At 39.0% G+C, this 17,547-nt stretch overlaps 1 protein-coding gene across 4 annotated transcripts in view; it reads left to right on the plus strand.

Moving 5' to 3' along the window:
* Window positions 1-17,547, plus strand: part of RNF182 (ring finger protein 182) — a 63,871-nt gene that overhangs the window by 372 nt on the left and 45,952 nt on the right. The window contains exons 1-2 of one of the 4 annotated variants that reach the window (XM_025444104.3): window positions 46-220; window positions 521-711. The gene's annotated coding sequence lies outside the window, so the exon portion shown is untranslated. Of the gene's footprint in view, window positions 1-45; window positions 221-520; window positions 712-17,547 lie in introns of those variants that run through there. The other 3 variants (XM_025444127.3, XM_025444112.3, XM_025444130.3) reach the window with 3 other exon arrangements.

Here is a 17,547-nt window from a genome sequence, read left to right on the forward strand (position 1 = left end):
CGGGCCCCTGCGCACCCGGGAGTGGGGGTCCCCGCCCCCCGCCCGCCGGGCCCCCGGCGGTTGCCATGGTGACGCAGGGTCGGCGGCTCGGCGCAGTGGAAACAAAGCGGCCCGCCCGCTCCCGGCCGAGCTCCTCCTCCGCGGCGCCTCCCTCCCTCGCTCGCTCCCTCGCTCGGTCCCTCCGGGTCCCGCCGCCGCCGCCGCCGCCGCCGCGGGCCAGGTAAGGCGAGCGCGCCTGCGGCCGGGGAGGGCTGGGGGCCGCGCCCCCGACGCCCCGGGGCCTCCCCGCGCCTCCCGCTCCCCGACGGCCGCCGAGCATCCCGGGCGCTGCGCGGGGCCCGGGGCTCCCTCCGCCCGGCCGGCCGCGGGGACTGTGCCCCCGGGGACCGCGGCGTTTGCCGCCCTTCGGACGCGCCTGCCTCCCCGCTGGTCCTGTTTGAGGACGGGGCGGGAGGGGGAGGCTCGCAGGGCCAAGAAGCCACACATTTCTTTTTTTTCTTTTTTTTTTTTTTTTTTGCAGTTTCTGGAAAGTGAGCCCATACTTCGGTGCCCACGACCCGAAGCCTTCGGGTGCTCCCGAAGTTCACTTGGATTTCGAGCACGGCCACCTTTGTGGAAGGTGCAGTTACACCTGTAAGGGGACGGGGAGGGGAGCCCGCGTTTCCCACCCAGGCAACGAGCCGAGTCGGTGCAGCCGCAGGACCGTGGGGGGTAGGTGCTCGGCGCGGGTGTCCTTGCTGCCGCTTGCTTCTGGGAGGTATTTGCTCGTGCTTTAAGGAGCTGCAGCATGCCCGGCGTTGTTGTGTGTGAGGACGTGGTCCAGAGCCCCTCTGGAGGCAGGTAGCCGGGCGGTGTTTGCACCTGTGTTCGGATGCTGTTGCCAAGGGCGTGTGGGCCCTGGGTGGGGATGTGCTCAAGTTGGGGTCCATCGCTCCTTTTCTCAACGGGCCCCACGCCTTGCTCTCCTTTCGTGATACTTAGTTTGTTGCAGACACAAAGAATGAATTAAAGATAGCGATTGTCGAGACTCTCTTACTACTTAGATATACCATCTTGGGTGTGATAATGTGAAAGACGGCAGTATTCACTTTCAGAAGCAGAGGTTTATCAATCCGGAAGGAAATAGTACATCAGTGTTACTTTAATTGGGGAGAGAGGTCGGTTGGTAACTGGAAAATGATTCCACTAATTGTATTCTCGATTTAGTAAAATAATACGCAAGTTGGAATAGGTCAGTCAGACAACATTACATGGAATGCAAGAAATGATGTTTGCTAAAAGGTAGTTCGTGGAAAAAAAAAAAAAAAGCCAATGGCACGGATCATTTTGAATTGGAGTTAAGTTGATTAGAATTATGGCTATTAAAGCTACTTAAGGTGCCAGGCATGAAGTGATTATCTAATATACCTCCTCTCTCTTTTGGGATTTCAACACCTGTTAGCCGGCTGATTACTAGGTTTCTAAGTCAGTTTGTATTTGCCGGCAATTTTAAGTAATGCTACTTCATGAGAAGATTGTACTGAGAACCAAAGGATTAAGTTGCAACAACATTTTGCGGATTATTTCACAATTGGGTTTGTTTCTAAACTGATTTTACCTGTACAGCCATTCACAGATGCTCTGTTAAATACTCTTTGATGGTGGTAATGAATGGTACATTGATTAAAATGAAGTAGATCTGCTTTGAGAAGGTAACCAGGAGAGAAAATAAATATTTTCTCATTTAAGCATGAAAGGCAATCAGAATACTGAAGCCTAGGCATACTAAATAGGCACAGAATGTAGTTTCATGTCTTGTAGTAGAAATAATTATTTTTGTGCTCGGAGGTATCAAGAATACAGCTTTATTCAAATATTTGTTAGCAAATCCAGTATTAGGTGCAAGGACTCTGGACCTGCTCTTCAGTCAGATGGAACCCTCCCTATGGGTTCTAGCCCAAACATTTACATTGTGGAATTTTGTATTTCTGAAGAGTGGAGTTGTCCAGTGTTAATTCAGCACGATAAGGACTCATGTGTTGCCTTTGCTAAAGGCACAACGTTCAATAGAGTGTGGCATTTTTAAAGCTGTCTCTTTTTCTGCCAAGAAATAAAGTCAGTAAACATCAGGAATACACAGTCATGGACTGCAGGCATCGGTTTGTAGTGATTTATTTACACAAGCTCTCAAGCATGAAATGGAGCTTTTATCAGTGCAGTAAAGAACAATCATTTGGCATGTTCATATATGTTGCTGGCTTTTGGAGGTATGTGCATACCAAGATAATAAAAGAAAAAAAAATAACTCATTTCCTCAGTATCTTAGGAAGTGCAAAGGAAGAGTGTGCTTTATGGCCTTGATTTTGATTAGCCACCTGGTGGAAGTAGAGACCAGCACAGCACATCCTCAGGTGTAAAAAATCCTAAATTGTCACTCTCGATTTTTCACAGTAGTGTGAGTCTTCTGCAATTCTAGGCTTAAAACTCTTAATTTTATAAGGGAACACTGGTCCTAGTTTTGGGGATAAATTGTAAAAAATGGTCTGATAATTGTAATCACAGCCATTATTGTCCCTGGAAAATTCTGCAACTTCACGTAATCAAGCCGGTCCACGATTGTGAAACAAGCCACGAAAGGTTCTCGGTTAAGTTAGGATTAACATTTATATTTGTGCCATTGAAAGTCGGTTGTTTTGTAACCATCTGAGCCTGCCTGGCAGCATAAGGCCACTGAAGCCTTTATTGGTGGTTTCTGGGTCAGCGTTCTCTTGCAGTTTCTAGTTGCCCTGTGCTAACATGCTGCCTGGTTGGTAATTTGGCATCGAGTACAATGTGTTGTGGCATTTATAAAAGTACATTTGTGAAGGATGATAGTTTTTTTTTTTTAATGATTTCTCCATTTTCAAAACATGTAGGCTCAAATTTGTGGCTAGGGAGAGAGTAATATGGCCCCTGAGACCTCGAGGAAAAATGGCATAAATAGAAGGTTAAGTGACCTGCTGTGCAGGGTGGGTGGCTGTTGATCATAATGATGGCGCTGACACAAGGCATAGGAGAGAGCATGGCACTGGTCACAGGAAGTGGTTTTCTTGTGACATGGATTATTAATAGTGACTGATGGAGATTGAGAAATGTTTGGGCATATGTTTCATTTTTTGTGCTCCCAGTGAATATGAAGATAAGATGTCTTCACCATTTTATAAATCACAAGTGGTTGGGGAAAATATGTACATTTATACTGTCTGGCACTTGATGGGAGTGTTATAAATACAATTCAAAGTTAATGATTGATTTCCTTACCTGTCAGTTATTGGTAACGATTCAGTTTTGGATATCAGGCAACAAATGTGTATCAGGTGTTTCCTTCTGTATATTCTGTATTGCTTGATCAAAGTCTCATCTGAGATCTTAGGGTGAGGAATTATTTGTTTCCAACTATCATGATTATTTCTCTTATCTATAAATCGTTATATGTGAAATCCAAGTATTCTCCATTGGCCTGGTTTTTAGCCTTCTCTTTTCTTATGGGGAAAGTTAATTCCTTAATCTTCTTAAATAATTTTATATCCCCAGGGCTTTAAAAAAATATGATTTGGTTAATTTGTTATTCAACCAGAAGAATATCTGAAACTTTGTTTATAGTGGTGTGCATTAAAAAAAAAATAGCGCATGTTATAATCTCACATTTTGGACGTTTACAGAGTTGTAAGGTGATTAGGAAAATTTCGGATCCTGTAGGGTGATGAATTGTACAAGTGTCTTACATTAGATCCCCTGCTTCTCTACCTTGTAATAAGTTGAAGTGAAAACCAAAGAACCATGAGGTGGAGTCTTCAGTGAGTTAAAAGATGTTAAAAAGGGAGTTTAGTACATGCTGAAAGGCTGTAGGGCTACATGGTCCCAAGGATAGGAAGGAAAAAGACTCTGATGACCTTAATAATGTCTTAATCACTTTATGGTCCAAACTCCGGAAGCGGTCACCAGAGGGCTGTTTCCATGCTTTTCAGAGGGCTGTTCCTGGTCACTTACCCCCACTTTTTCTCCTGACTAACCTAAAAATGACTCCCTTGAACTGTGGCTAAGTGCACTCTGAATATTATAAACCACAAATTAAGGTATGAGCGCAAAGGTTTGCTTGCTGCCTGGGTGTATTACGTAATCTAATTGGTCAGGGTAGACCAGTTAGATAATCAAGACAGTAATGGAACTAATATATTGGTTGTATTTACATGAAAAACTGTGTTTCTAAGGATCAGTCCTCCTTCCCTTTCTTTTATTTTTCATGAGAGACACACAGAGAGAGGCAGAGACATAGGCAGAGGGAGAAGCAGGCACCCCACGGGGAGCCCCATGTGGGACTCAACCCCAGGCCCCCGGGATCATGACCTGAGCCAAAGGCAGGTGCTCCACCACTGAGCCACCCAGGTGCCCCGAACCTTCGTCCCTTTCTTATAACCATTGTCATTGAATGGAGATGTAGCATTTTACACAATTTCATCGCCCTGTGACATGTCAGGCATAATTATATTGAAGAACAGATGCTTACTCAAACTCTTGAATTGTAAATCTACAATAAAAGGTTTGTGTGTGTTCTTCTCTGGCATTTCCTCTTGTTACATATGGTTTCTTCAGACCTTGTGTAGTATGATTGCAGTTTTATCTTTTTTTTTGTCAATCAATCAAACCCTCTCTAGTGCTTCGTACGAGCCAGTTTTGTTCTATGCATGGCACAACTAGTAGCTTATTTAAACCTCCCGGGAACCGTATGGGGTGGGTACTTTGGTGAGCTCCAATTGAAGATGGAGAAAACTGGTGTGATCGTTCTCTGTTGTATTGACCTAAAGGTCTACAAAACATACCAGGATCCTAGTGTTTTTTATGTGAAGGAATGCAGGAAGCTTTGCTTTTTTTCATGTCACTGATGTGTATGTGTGTATGTTTGTTGAAAGTGTGGAAATAATGGCACTCATTGTTAATGGCATGTGGGCTTTTTTTTCTCATTTTAATGATAAGAAACAAAGCCCAAAATCATAAAACAAGCATTTCTTCATAGCATATTGTGACATGCACCAGTGTTCTTTTCTGTATATAGAGACTAGGGAGTGCCTGACTGGCTCAGTTGGTAGGGCATGTGATTCTTGATCTCGGAGTTGTGAGTTCTGGCCCCATATTGGGTGGAGAGATGACTTAAAAATAAATCTTAAAAAAAAAAACAAGAACTAGAACAGATTGATTTACAAAAAAAGCTACTTTCTGAAGATATTTGTCCTTTCACTTATTATTTGTATTCAATATTAAAAAGAATACATCTTTTTGATGGTGTTAGCTTGCTATATACATGTAAATATGTCTTTTGAATGTTTGTCTATTTTGCATTGCCTTTTGTGGGCTATCCTTAATCTGGGCTCACCTGTCCTTAGCTAACTTCTTGCCCTAAGGGCTAAATGATACTCCTTTTTTTTAACTCTCTTCCAAGAGAATTTTGTGTATGCTTTTAAAAAAACCAATTTGGCATGTTGTGTTGAAAAAAAAACATATCTGTTTTCTTGTGCTAGACTGTAAGCTTCTGAATAACAAGAGTTAAGTCTTAACTCATTTCTAAAAATAAGGTAGGTACAAGTATGCTTTTTTTTTTTTTTTAAGATTTTATTTATTCATGAGAGACACGGAGAGATAGAGAAGTAGAGACACAGGCAGAGGAAGAAGCAGGCTCCATGCAAGGAGCCTGATGTGGGACTCGATTCTGGATCTGGAGATCATGCCCTGAGCCAAAGGCAGATGCTCAACTGCTGAGCCATCCAGACGTCCCACAAGTATGCTTTTCTTAATTGAATACTTAAAAGATTTTTTATGTGATATAAAATTACTACAGTTTATTCTAATTCCAAAGTCAGTAGTGAGGGCTTTTAAAAAATCAATTTTAGGGCCTTAGGAAACTGATTCAAGTTTAATGTATCATTAGGGCCCTATAAAATTAATCTAAGCTTTTAGTTATTTAAAATACAACATTAAAAATCATATACCACAATTCTGTTTCAACTAATATGGATTTCTGATATTCGTGTTTCAAAGGTTATATATAAAAAGCATAAAAAATAGTAGCTAGCTTATTGTATGAGGACTGGGTGTTGTATGTCAAGTGTTCAATCACTAAATTATACTCCTGGAACTAATATTATACTGTATGTTAACTCACTAGAATTTAAAAACTTAAAAGATAGTATCTAGCTTAATTTTATACTAGCAATTATGATAAGCTTTTGATTATTCTAGTCAAGGAGCAAAAAAATGGATCTCTGAAAATCGTTTACATTTGTTCTTACAATAATTTCAGTGTTTTACCTCCTTTTCTCCTCCACTACTCCGTGTAAAATGATTAAGAGTGATTAAGCATTTTAACTTGAGTGGTCTTTCTTTTTAAAGGTTTTATTTATTTATTTGAGAGTGAGGTGGGGGGGAGAGAGCATAAGCAGGTGGAGGGGCAGAGTGAGAAGCAGATTCCCCACTGAGCAGGGAGCCTGATGGAGGGCTCTTGGTACCAGGACCCTGGGATCATGACCTGAGCTGAAGGCAGACACTTAACTGACTGAGCCACCTAGGTGCCCATCAGTGGTCTTTTCTTCTCTCTTTCTCTCTCTCTCTCTCTCTTTTTAATTTTTAAGATTATATTTATTTATTTGACAGAGAGTGCATGTGAGCGATCGCGTGAGCATAAGCGGGAGCAGAGGGAAAGGGAGAAGCAGACGCATCACTGAGTGGGGACCTGATGTGGGACTCGATCCCAGGACCCCAGGATCATGACCTGAGCTTAAGGAAGATGCTTAACTGACTGAGCCACCCAGGCACCCCCTCATTGATCTTTTCTTATTTAAGCTACGTGAAAAGATTAAGAGACAAGTGTCCATAAAAGCAAGTAATGAAGCAGAGTTCTGTAGGTTCTTTTAATAAATATTGTAATAGCTACCAGTTATTGAGCACTTACTTGGTGCCAGGTAATCTATAATAATCTATAACATATACTATACAAGCAATCTCTCTTGATTTTCAGAGTAACTCTTGTTTCCTCACTCTTGTTTCCCAGCAGCCATAAGATGCTAATAAATAGCTTATCTAGGTTGCATAGAGGTGGTAAATTTAAATATATGATTTGTGTGACTAAATCACAAGCTGAACTTGACCAGGATTGCTTTGCTAATTATGGGCAAAGACTGTTTCCTGCTGCCGTAAAGATGCTTTTTGCTGATGTGTGCTTTGGGAAGGGAGGCCATTGAGGATGGCCAGGTGGGGCAGGTTCAGAATGGTGGGTGTGGTCCATTAGAGGAAGGGGGAGTTTTCAGGAGAAAACCAAGAAAAATATATCCTTGCTTATGCTTACTGCTGCAGACACCAGGTGGGGTTTTGGGGTAGAAGGAGAGGTGAATACTTTCTCTCAATCTAAATTAACTTTTAGAGTTTAAAACAAAATTAAGTGGAGTTATATTCTATTTCCTGAATTTATTTTGTTTTATTATATGAAATGAAAAAGAACTCTGTGCCCATCCCATACCTCAGGGTGGACTCCTCCAAGGGTCAGAGCAATATGTTCTCCATCACATAAGGAGACGTCCTTGTCTTAGGATGCTGGAGGTCTGGATGAAGTTAGATGCCTTGTTCTTTGAGCATACCAAGTCCGGTCTGGTTGCCAAACCTTAGCACAAATGTCCGTTTTGCTGGGACTGCTTGTTCTCCAAATAGTAGTGTGACTAACCCTATTGTTTCTTTCAGGTCTGTATGCTGATGTTATCAGAGTGGCCTTCCCTAAGCACTCTATACAAAATTGTGATCTGTTTCTAGGACTTTCTCGCCCCTTATCTGTTCTTTTCTACATTACTATTACCACCTGGCACATCATGTAAACAAAAAAGTATATATGTTTGTCTTACTCTTCCGTTGTGTAAAATTCCATAAAGACAGTGGCTCTTTTTTTTTTTTTTTAATTAAAAAAAATTTTTTTTTTTACTTTTTAATTTTTTGCTACGGAAGTTTTAACCTTGAGAATATGTCTGGAACATAGTAAATGCTCAATAAACACTTCTTGAATGAATAAAATAATCTTATTCATTCAAGTTTCTGGTAGAGGGGACCCGTCTTAGGAAAACCCTGGAATATTATAGGAAAGTTTTAGATTTTCATAGTCAAGTCTCTGTCTGCTTAATGTGGTCAAGTGGTTGTCTCTGTAGCTTATTAAGTGATCCCAGAGAAAAGCACAGAAAATGCCATCCTCTATTCTAGTGAACAGATCAGAATTACTGACTTGGTGAAACTTGAGACCTCTGTAATCACTGAAACATCAACACTTCCATGGCAGAAACTTTTTCAAATGGGTAGAGAGCTGTTAATAATACCTTTCTATTTTAATTGTTTTGTTGAAGTCTTAAAAAAAAATGTACCATATAGTCCCCTTCTCTTCTCAAAGGCTTTGTAAAAATGAATATAAACTATTTGGAGATAATTTTTGAGCCCTTGCTAATGTTAATATGAATTAGAATTTCTTATTGCAATTGTAGGGTGAAGAAATAAAAAGGAAAACATGAGAAGTCCCCTGCTCTATAAGCTTGAATTAACAGTTTGCTTGTAGATATTCAAATACTAATGATAATGATAAAGCATCCCAACAGCTGGAGGCTGCAAAATCAAGTCAGTCTAACCATTTTCTGATTTATGTTTTTTTTTTTTTAAACTAAGTGTATTTTGGGGGAGAGGGGTTGCCAAGTGGTGCTTTAGCAAAGATTTTCATGGTCTCTTAATCAGTGACAAGTTGACAGGACTATAGAAACTACAAAACACTTCCGCATTCCCTGGGATTTAAACAATTCTGCTATTTGTTGTATCTGATGCATCTTTGTCACTTATGAACGTTTTCTTTTTGAGCTTGTATCCATGTCTCTGAGAAAGAGGATAGACGTATCGAAGATCATTAAGTCAGCTCTTAGGAGCTAAAAAATGTGCGGTCTGACTCACTAGTTCATGGTGCCTCCATTGTAGGGACATAAAGAACCTGGACTTCTAGTAGTCAGATCTGTGCTGGATCCTGGCTTTGCATTTAGTATCTTACAACTGGTACCAGTCTATTGGTGGGAAGTACTTAGATTTAACTCTACCTCTGAAGAGAGGGCCGAGATGGAATAATTTGGAGAATTTGGGGAACAAATACATTTGTTGGAATAAGGTAGGAAGTTCTTCCTACTGGTCGATGGTGGTGGTATGAAATTAAATTTAAGGAGCCAGATAATCAGCTCTTTCTGTTAAAACTCCTATACGCCTAGTTCTGAAGCTGGGAATCTTGTACTTAGCCCATGAACTTTTGGTTTTAGAAGAGAATGTATTCATTTGGAGAAATGGCACAGGTGCCAGGAACTGTACCAGGAGCTGGGGGGATCTGAACTGGGCAGGGGGTGTGGTGGGTTGTGGTAAGAGGACACGTGATGGACAGACAGATGCACTTAAGGTACACCACATGGATGATGGATAAAAAGCACTTAAAGGTAGCCTGATGCTCTTTGGCATCTCTTCCCTCCATCACATGACCTCCCATCTTTCTGCCTTTTCCCCTTAAAAGATGAAGACTAATTACTTGAAGATCACTTTAAATCATTTCTTTAAAAAAAAGAATTCTGGCATTTTACCTTTTTCTTTTCTCAAGGTCTCTATAGTTGTGTTCCAATATAAAGTTGTGAATCCAATATGTAATTATAAAACTACATTGTGAGTCTACTTAAAAAAATTTAATAGTATAACATATTAAGATGTCAGACATATAGTGGCAGTAATATCTTAATAAAATAAGGATTTCTTATTAAACTAAATCTACAAGTAAATTTTCATCAGTTGATGTGCATTATAAGACATTTTTCATGTAGTAGATTTTTTTTAAGACAGCAATTTAGTGAAATCAGGACAGAGAAATAAGAACAGATATGATTAAATTGTGGGATTTAGGTTAACTATGTTATAGTAGCTCCTTTTCTAAAATTATTACTAATTGGATACATTTTTATCTTGTTTTTTTATACCTTATTTGATTTTATTATTATGGAATAATTCTTCAGTAATTCTTTTTTTTTAAATTTGGCTTTTGTTTTTGCTCAAACTTGATGGGCATATTAATTTCATTGTGTAATATTTGCCTTTGTATTCTTTATACAGCTAATAGTTCTAACATCTTCCTTATCTTTTTGTACTCTGAACTTATGAGGCTTCTCTCTCTCTTTTTTTTTTTAAGATTTAATTTTTAAGCAATCTCTACACCCAGTGTGGGGCTCAAACTAACAACCCAGAGACCAAGTTGCATGCTCCACTGACTAAGCCAGCTAGGTGCCTCATAGGACTTCTTTTAATCCTCATTTGTGCAGTGCTTTCTTCTGCCCCTGGGCCTTTGCATTGGCCACTCCTTCTGTGTGGATGTTCTTTCCTTCTGTCTTCACTTAGTAACTCCTGCTCATTTGTCAGATCTCAATTCAGTTGTTACTTGCTTAGTGAAAATTTCCATTACATTCTTGACCAGATCAGACACTTGTACTCATTCAACAAATATTTATTGAGTGGCCACAGTGGGCCAGCAGAGCTCTAAGCTCTGGGAAAATTAACAGACAAGGTTCCCTTCTGCTCATGCACGTGTGAGTGCACACACACACACACACACACACATACACACACACACAAACAGAAATCCAAATAAAAAAGAAAACTAGCAGGGACAAATACAACACAGATATGTAAGGCAAGTGAGTGGATGCTACCTTAGATTTGGAGGCGAGATAACATTTAAGCTGTGATTTGAGTGACAAGGGGAGCCTTTATCAGGAGCAGAGCAATTTCAGGCAGAAGGAACAAGTGCAAAGGCCCTGAGGCAGAGAGAAGGCAGGAGAATGGTATGAGACGATGTCACAGAGGGAAGGAGTGGCCAGATTGCTCAAGGTTTTATAATTCGTGGCAAGGACTGGGTGGGTTTTCTTCTTTGTGCCATGGGAAGCAGTTGTAGAGCTTTTTGTGGAGGTGGCAGTTGGGGAAATGGGAATAATTTGGTTTACATTTCAGAAATATTCTTGTACATAGAGGTTGGGTCATGGGTGAGCAAGAATGGTGGCAGGAAGAATTATTAGGAACCTATTGCAGTAGTCCAGGGTGAAATGTGGTGTACTTATTACAGTTGTAATTTTACATTTATTTATGTGCTCATTCGGTTGATACTGCCCTCCGTGAACTGTAAGCAACATGAGGGAAGAGGCAATTTTTTTTCCCCTCCTTAAAGTTGTATTCTCAGTGTTTATTCGAGAGACTGGCAGCATATGGGCACTCAGTTGACATGGTACTTGAGTAGCTAGATAAGGTTTATGAGAAACAATGAATAAGATGTAGTCCATATATGTTGGTGTAACTGTCCATTCAGTGTTTTTCTGATATTATGCCTAGAAGATCGAGGAATGCATCATGGCCTAGGAAATTATTACAGTTAACAGGAAAAAGATGTGTGAAGTCGTTAATAGCAAGGGCTTTATTCAGATATTCAGATTAGAATTGCTAGTCCTTCCTCTTACTCTGATAGTGGAAATGCGACAAGCTACATATTAGTGAGTGGAAGGTATTTTCACAAGGAATCTGGGAACGTTTGGTAGTCAAAAATGATGCCATGTTAGTTATAACCATATGTTGTCACTGAAACCATTGAGATTGTTATGATCTCTAAACCATGGTAATTTATGAGTAGGAAAGTTACTCTGTGTATTTACATCTGAGTATACATAAAAGATGTCTTAGAGCATTTAATTAGAAAAAATCAGACCTATAACCGTGATTTATTTAAGACCGACCTCACTTACTCTAATGGGGCATTCGAAATGAACCATGATACTGATTTATGTAGTGTTGGTATGCAACTAGCAACATAACGGATTAAATGTTTTCTCTCCTCCTGTCTTTATAGACAATGATGGAAGAGTCTGAAACCTTTAAACAATTTTATTCAGACAGTGGGACACATAATTAGGAAGAGCTTAAAGCATTTTAAGGTCTAATTTATATCTGGCCTGAGATTCAATTATTCTTTGTTCTGCAGTAAATTTAAATGGTTTGATTATTAACCTCTAGGTCATGGTCGACTGGTCTATAGATGATAGGTTTTTCTGCCAGACTAAATCAGCTTAAAAAAGGAGAAAATTTAGACAGCCCATATAAAACTCTTGTGTTGTAGAAAGGACAAATTTCTTAGGTAAATGCATCAAGGATTCTGTTGACTTTACTACTTAAGTTTTTCTGTAGCACTTAATGAATATCCAGCATGTACAAGGCACTGTGCCAGGCACTCATGACCCCGAAGCAAACACCTTGCTGATAGGGTAATGACCAGTCGTTCCACTAGACTGTGATGTGAAGGGTGTGTGATGCCCATGGAAGCACATAGCGGAGGCATCCGAACAAGATTTGGGAATAATTATTATCAATGCTGAATGAAGGATGGCCCCAGCAAGGCCAGATTAGGAAGACCTTAATCTCTTTCCAGAGGGGAGTGAATCATCAGATTTGAGTTCTAGAAAATCTCTCTGGGGGCTGCCTGTAAACTTTTATTTTATTTTTTTAAAGATTTTTAAATTTATTTATTCATGAGAGACAGAGAGGCAGAGACATAGGCAGAGGGACAAGCAGCCTCCTCACAGGCAGCCCAATGCAGGACTTGATTCCCGAACCCCAGGATCATGCCCTGAGCCAAAGACAGATGCTCAACTGCTGACCCACTCAGGTGTCCCAACTATATAGACTTTTTCAAAATCACAGCATTCTTTACCTGTATTGTGTAAAGATACAAGGCAGCAGCATTTTTACTTATTTATTTGTTTGTTTATTTATTTGGTTGGTTGGTCGGTCGGTCGGTCGGTGGATCAGTCAGTAAGTACGCAAGTAGGGTTCATGTTGGAAGCCCAGTGTGGCACTTGAACTCACCACCCTGAGAGTGATACCTGAGGTGATATCAGGCATTGGATGCTTAACCTACTGAGCCACCAGGCACCCCAGGATCATTTTTATTTTTATTTATTTATTTATTTATTTATTTATTTATTTATATTTAAAAAAAATTTTTTTTAAGATTTTATTTATTTATTCATGAGAGACAGAGAGAGAGAGAGAGGCAGAGACACAAGCAGAGGGAGAAGCAGGCTCCATGCAGGGAGCCGGATGTGGGACTGGATCCCGGGTCTCCAGGATTACACCCCGGGCTGAAGGCGGCGCTAAATCGCTAGGCCACCAGGGCTGCCCCATTTTTATTTTTAATTAAACTTTGTCATTGAAGATTAATGTGCATCCAGAAAAGTGCACAAGTTGCAGGATGGTAGCTCTTTGCATTTTCTGAAAGTAATCCACCTTTGTAACCACTGCTCACATTAAAACATAAAATATTATCATTATCCTAGAATCCATTTGTTTCATGCTTTCAGCTGTTAACTCTCACCCACAAGGTGATCACTAGTCTGAATTCTATCACTATTGATCAGTTTTGCCTATTTTAAAACTTGTGAATCTGTTTCTGGAGACTTTCTGTATTCCGTCCTATTGGGCTACTTGTCTAATAAAGTACCTTAAATTTTTTTTAAGATTTTATTTATTTGAGAGAGAGGCAGAGATAGAACATAAGCGGGGAGGAGAAGGAGAAGCAGGCTCCCCATTGAGCAGGGAGCCCGACTCCAGACTTGATCCCAGGACCCTGGGATCATGACCTGAGCCAAAGGCAGACTGAGCCATCCAGGTTCCCCTAAAATATCTTAAATTGTTGTAGTCCTAATACCAGATAATGTTAAGTCTTTCGATTTTCTTTCTCAATTTCGTTTTGGCCTTTTCTTGGTGTTTAGCATTTACATATAATTTCTAGAATCACCTGATCAATATTCACAAAAACACTGGCTGAGATTTTGATTGGAATTGCATTTGAATCTGTAGATCAGTTTGAGAGAGTTGACATTTTAACAGAGTTGGGTCTTCCAATCCATGAACACAGTATAGCTCTCTGTATGATTAGGTTGTCTTTAATTCCTCAAAGTTTTCAAGTAGTGTTTTCAAGTTCTCTCTGTACCATTCTTGCACATCTTTCATCAGGATTCTTTTTGTTGTTGTTGCAAATGATGTCTTTAAAGTTTTACCTCTTAATTTCATGTTGCCTGTGTTTGCAAAATACAGTAGATCTTGGTGTATTGACCCAGGTTCCAAGGATTTTGCTACATTGACTTGTTAGTCTTAATAGTTTGTCTATAGAATCATCCATCCTCACTTAGTAATTTACTCATCACTTAACTTCCTTCACCATACAGGATTCTAAGAACACTTTAACTCTGTAAAAGCCGCTACTCTACTGTTACTGTCATTTCTTTTAATTTCACACATAAGTACACCACACAATACATTGTTTTGGGCAGTTGATATCTATTTGTTTACTATTTCTTTTTTTTCACTTTCATACAACATGCAGTGCTCATCATAACAAGTGTCCTCCTTAATGCCCATCACCCTATCTAGTCCATCCCCCTACCTATCTCCCTCCATCAACTCAGTTTGTTCTCTGTTAAGAGTTTATGGTTTGTTTCCTGTGTTTTTCTTTTCCCCCTTCCCATATGTTCCTCTGTTTTCCTTCTTAAATTCCACACACAAGTGAGATCATATATTTGTCTTTCTCTGACTGACTTATTTCACTTAGTATTATATACCCTCTAGCTCGATCCACGTCATTGTAAATGGCAAAGTTACATTCTTTTTGATGGCTGAGTAATATTTCTATATATATATATTCCTATATATATTTATATATATACACAATATTCCTATATATTTAAATATATATACACACACACACCCCACATCTTCTTTATCCATTCATCAATTGGTGGACATTTGGGCTCTTTCCATAGTGTGGCTATTGTTGATAATGCTGCTACAAATATTAGGGTGCATGTGCCCCTTTGAATTAGTATTTTTGTATCCTTTAGGTAAATACCTGATAGTGCAATTGCTGGATCATAGGGTAGTTCTATTTTTACATTTTGAGGAACTTCCATACTGTTTTCCAGAGTGGTGCACCAGTTTGCATTGCCACCACCCGTGTAAGAGGGTTCTCCTTTCTCCTACCCTTGCCAACACTTTTTGTTTCTTAGGTTGTTAATTTTAGCTATCCTGACAGGTCTAAGATGGTATCTCATCCTGGTTTTGATTTGCATTTCCTAGTGATGAGTGATGTTGAGCATTGTTTCATGTGTCCGTTAGCCATATCAATATCTTTTTTTGGAAAGAGTGTCTTCATGTCTTCTGCCCATTTCTTAACTAGGTTATTTGTTTTTTGGGTGTTGAGTTTGATAAATTCTTTGCAGGTAGTGAATACTAACCCTTTAGCTGATATGTCATTTGCAAGTATCTTCTTCCATTCTGTAGGCTCCCTTTAAGCTTTGGTGAGTGTTTTCTTTGCTGTGGGGTAACCACTATTCTATAACTTTGCCTTTTCTATGCATTTAATATAAATTGAATCATACAAATGTAGTCTTTGTATCTTCTTTCACTTAGCATGTTTTTGAAACGTACAAGTCTTGTCTATATTGAAATATGCATTGATTGGTATTTTATTCCTTCTTATTACTGAGTAGATTTATATTGTATGGATATACTTTGTTCTGTTTATCCATTCATCAGTTAATGAAAACTTGGGTTGTTTCCAGTTATTGGTTACTCTGAATAATGCTGCTATGACAATTCATTTAAGTCTTTGTGGAAACCTATGCTTTAATTTCTCTTGGGTAAAAGAGGTAGTGTGGAATTCCTGGGTCACATGGTATTTGTGTATGTTTAACTTTTTAGGAAACTACTGAACTGTTTTCCAAAGAGGCTCTAACATTTTATATTCCCACCAGCAGTGTATGATGGCTTCAGTTTCTTCATATCATTGTCAATAGTTATTGATTATGGTCATTATAGTGGATGTGTTGAGTTTAATTTGTGATTTAATTTGCATCTTCCTAATGATTAATGATGTTGAGCACCTTTTTATGGGCTTATTAGCCACTTGTAAGTTTTGTTTGGTAAAATGTCTATTCAGTTCTCTTGCCCATTTTAAAAAATGGGTTGTCTTCTTATTGATTTGTAAGAGTATTTTGTATATTCTAGATACAGGCCTTTTATCAGATCTGTGATTTGCAAATATTTCCCCCAACTCTATGACTAGTGTTGTCATTTTCTTTATGACGCATTCTTTTGAAGTACAAAAAGCATTTTAATTTTGATGAAGTTCAGTTTAGTAGCATTGCCCTGTATGGCATGCTTTTGTTTGTACCAACGAAATTTTGCCTAATCTGAGGTTTACTAGGTTTTTATGAGATACAGTGATTTTCTCTATTTTCTTCCAGAAGATTTGCATTCTTATTACAGTTAGGCTTATGATCCTTTTTTTTTTGTTTAAAACGATTTTATTTATTTATTCATGAGAGACACAGAAAGAGAGGCAGAGACACAGGCAGAGGGAGAAGCAGGCTCCATGCAGGGAGCCTGATGTGGGACCTGATCCCGGGACTCTGGGATCAAAACCTGAGCCAAAGACAGAGGCTCAACCACTGAGCCACCCAGGCATCCCTATGATCCATTTTGAATTAATTCTTTGCATTTGGTGTGAGGTAAAGGTCTGTTTATCTGTCTTTTTTTGCATGTAGATGTCAAATCTTTTACCAGCACCATTTTCTGAAAAGACTATAATTGCCCCATTGAATTAGCATCCTTGTCAAAGGTCAACTGATAGTAGATGGAAGGGTTTCTTTCTGAACTTTTAATTCTGTGCTGTCTATCATCCGTCCTCACCCTGTATCATGCTGTGGAGTTACATCAAATTTTAAAGTAAAATAAGTCATCTTCCAACTTCCTTTTTCTTTTTTAACAAAATTGTTTTGCTTATTTGAAGTCCTCTGCACTCCCACATACATTTTAACTTTGCCAATTTCAACAACACTATTGTTGTTAGAGATTGTTTTTGAATCTATAGCTCAATTTGGGGTGAAATTCCATCTTAACAACAATGAGTCTTTCAATTAGTGAATATGGAATGTCTCCATTTACTTAGATCTTTAATTTTCTTTGGTACTGTTGTGTGGTTTTCAGTGTGTATGTCTTGCACTCCTTTTGTTAATATTCTTCCTAAGTGTTTTATTCCTTTTAATGCTCTTATGAATGAAGTTGTTTTGTTTATTTCATTTTTGGATTGTTTGTTGCTAGTGTGTAGCATATTAGCTGGTTTATAGCTGATAGGAAGAAATATAATTGACTCTTGTGTTTGTTCTTGTGTGTTGCAGTCTTGCCAAATTCATTTATTAGTTCCAGGAATTGTTTCTACATATAGGACCATATAATCAACAAATTAAAAAGTTCTGTTTTTTTTCCTTTCAAATCAGAATGCCTTTCTTTCCTCTTTTTTTTTTACTTTCACTTCTTTCTTTCTCCTTATTACAGTGCCCAGAACTTCTACTACAATATTGTAGTAAAATGGGACAATCTTGCCTCTTTCGTGGCAAAAAC

Source organism: Canis lupus, chromosome 35 (assembly GCF_003254725.2).
Source record: "Canis lupus dingo isolate Sandy chromosome 35, ASM325472v2, whole genome shotgun sequence".
In the NCBI taxonomy this organism is placed as follows: Eukaryota; Metazoa; Chordata; class Mammalia; order Carnivora; family Canidae; genus Canis; species Canis lupus.